The sequence below is a fragment of the Nannospalax galili genome, unplaced genomic scaffold (genome assembly GCF_000622305.1).
Source record: "Nannospalax galili isolate Female #2095 unplaced genomic scaffold, S.galili_v1.0 scaffold34, whole genome shotgun sequence".
Taxonomy (NCBI): Eukaryota; Metazoa; Chordata; class Mammalia; order Rodentia; family Spalacidae; genus Nannospalax; species Nannospalax galili.
In genome coordinates this window covers 1,990,993-1,994,123 of record NW_008338996.1, presented here as the reverse complement: position 1 = coordinate 1,994,123, position 3,131 = coordinate 1,990,993, and the positions used below count along the sequence as shown (strand labels likewise).

The 3,131-nt window shown below is 40.3% G+C and overlaps 1 protein-coding gene across 1 annotated transcript in view; it reads right to left on the bottom strand.

Annotated features, from left to right (window-relative positions):
* The window catches only part of Megf9 (multiple EGF like domains 9), a 148,423-nt gene that overhangs the window by 76,129 nt on the left and 69,163 nt on the right, over nucleotides 1-3,131 (bottom strand). The window lies entirely within an intron of this gene.

Below are 3,131 nucleotides of genomic sequence, written 5' to 3'. Positions count from 1 at the left end.
ATGAGTAAAAGATTATATAAGCGTAATAATTCATCTGTAAACCTAGAAATGTACAGCCAATTTTGAAAGAGATGTACCCTAGCTCAGAAAAATGTTATTGAATAGGTTAATGCTGTTGTAATGAAATGCTTCTTTTAATCATGTAGTTATTAAAAAAAATTTTTTAATTAACATTAAAAAATTTTTTAGCTTGGAGCCAGGCCTGGTGGCACAAGCCTTTAATCCCAGGACTGGGGAGGCAGCAGCAGATGGATCTCTGAGAGTTCAAGACCAGCGTGATCTACATAATGATTTCCAGGCCAGCTGGGGCTACAGGAAGATCCTGTCTCAAAAAAGACCAAAAACGAAACAAAACAAAACAAACAAACAAACAAACAAAAACTTTAGCTTGGGAAAGTAAAATTTAATGTTATTTTTGTTTATTTCAAAAAAGTTATCAGATAGCTGTAAATCTAAAATCTTACATAAAGTTATAAAAGTGTTACATCTCTAGTCTACAAATAAGGTTTTAAAACAGTACAGTCACACAAGTCAAAACAGGATTCCACAAGAAACTGCCAAGTGGCAACTCTGCCTGTCATGCCTCTTCAGTCCCTAAGCTTTGATGGCAGTTTATTCCTTTTACTTTTTTGTTTTTCTGGAGCTGAGGACCAAAGCCAGGGCCTTGAGCTTGCTAGGCAAGCACTCTGCCACTGACCTAAATTTATAAATGTAAAGAAAATATTATGGGTGATTTGCTCATTCTTTTGGTACTTCAAGCATGGGTGGTAAACTCTAAAACCTAGTGGAGAGCTCAAACATCTTCAGTCCCAAGTTTAGTAAAGGAATCAGTTTTACCTCAAAATTAGGATTCTTGTTTATAGCCTGGGGATTATATCTCAGTGGGACAGCTCTTGCCTAGCATATGTGAGGCCCTGGATTCAAACCACAGCAACGCACACACACACACACACAAACCACATACTCACACACAACACAAAACAGCACATTTTCACTTTTCCTAAGCTACATAAGCATGGCATCTTTTCCAATCACAGTTCATCCTTGAAGGAAGCCAGGGCAGGAACTCAGGGCAGAGACCTGGAGGCAGCAAATGAAGCACAGACTATAGGGGGACACTGCTTCCTGGTTTGCTTTTCTGGCCTGTACTCAACCTGCTTTTTTTCTTTTTTTGTCTTATGAGACAGGGTCTCCCTGTAGCCCCAGCTGGCCTGGAACTCACTATGTAGACCAGGCTAGCCTTGAACTCACAAAGATCCACCTGGCTCTGCCTCCCAAGTGCTGGGATTAAAAGCGTGAGCCACCACACCTGGCCAACCTGCTATCTTATACAACCCAGCCCTGCCTGCCCAGGGATGGTACCACCTACAGTGGGATGGACCCTCCCACATCAATTAGTAATTAAGAAAAGTACCTCACAGACGTGGCCACAGGCCGATCTGATAGAGGTAATGCCTCAGTTGAGGTTCCCTTTTCCCAGGTGTATCAGATTGACATTTGAAGCTATCCAGCACAGACATCATTATATGTCTTCACACATATTCTTTCTGGGTATGTATGTTTTTGTATATAATGAAGCCATGTTCAGTGGTTTGCAAACCTGTTAACAATAAGCTCATTGCAAGATCTTTGCTTCAATAAAAATAACCAAAACACTTAAAATAACATATTTCTTCTGAAATATGACAGAAATTCAGCATGTATCCAATGCTTACTGGACCAAATTTCACCACAAGTTAACTAAAAAAACTATGGTGGACTGGACAGAACTATCTCAAGAAAAATTGCTAAAAGAACCTCTAATAAAGACTGAATTTTACTGTTCTCTCCTTATTATTAAAGTATTTACAGTTAAAAACTGAATTAGTATTCTCAGTGAGTGGTATATAATTAGCAGTATTTTAAAATCCAACTAATCTAAAAACTTAGAAGTTAAAACAACTCAGATTTTTCAGTGGAGTTCTAATGAATAAGCCTTCAAGGCCAAGCAATAAAGTATCAGAGACTGTAAAGACAGTCCACCGAGGTTTAAAATCTTGCTTTCTGACTTACAAACTTTATAGTCAAAAGGTTAGTTACCCCCCTTTGCTTTCATTTTCTCATCTGTAAACAGGACAGAATAATAACATCTATGTTATATCCCCAAAGTTGGATTTGAAATACTGCAATAACTAGTGTAAATTCTGGAGAAAATACAGAAGTGATACCAGATAATATAACATAAAATGTAATACAGATGTTAGAGTGTTAAACCCTATGGTAATCATTTTTGGACAATGTGTAGAAAAAGAATTAGTACTGTGTTAACACAGAAATCCATACTGTGAGTCATCTAGGTAAAAAACAAGAAAGTATCCCACATATACTAGTTACATATAAAGCTAATGTGTGGCCAACAGCTTCCCTGGGTAAGTTTGGCTGCTGTGCCCACTGCACCTTGACTCCCCCAGCCTCATTCACCCTCCCAGCTCCCTCACCCCATCTCTCCTCCTACCAGGGGCACTGGCCCATCTCTTATCGTGACACCCCAGAACCATGGACTGACCTTTTACCCAGAATCCCTACTGCTTCCTGACCCTTTGCGTCCAGACCAACCCAATTCCTCCCCGTAGTCCTCAGGTGCCCTCCAGCCTCTTTTCATTCCCACCTCCCTTCCCATCCCTGGGGATCAGCATCTTTCCTGGGCCCTGCTCCCAGGCCAGCCCAGCCCCCAAATTCCTAATGCCAGCATCTTTCTTGGAGGAATCCAGACCTTAGGAGAAAGCCTGAGAGCATCTGATCCTCATGTGACTTGTGCATCTGTGGGAACTCCTCAACAGCAAAATGTAAGCAATTAGGCTACTCCAATAAAAAATCAAAAGAGAGAACCTGAAGCCTAGACCAACCAGCTATTCATGCCCAACAAGTAAACCACAAAGGCACATAAAGTTTGCAAAAAGAAGCAGACCTAAACTCAACAAAGGAAGGCTTGAGTCTCACACAAGAACCAGCATCTACAAAAGAGATCCACATGTCAAAGTCATAGAGAAAAATCAAAATAATATATCCCCACGAATTACCATCAGTCCTCTAGAGGAGCAAAAAGAGAACGCCCTAGAGATAACACAGGATATGAAACTCATAACAATTAC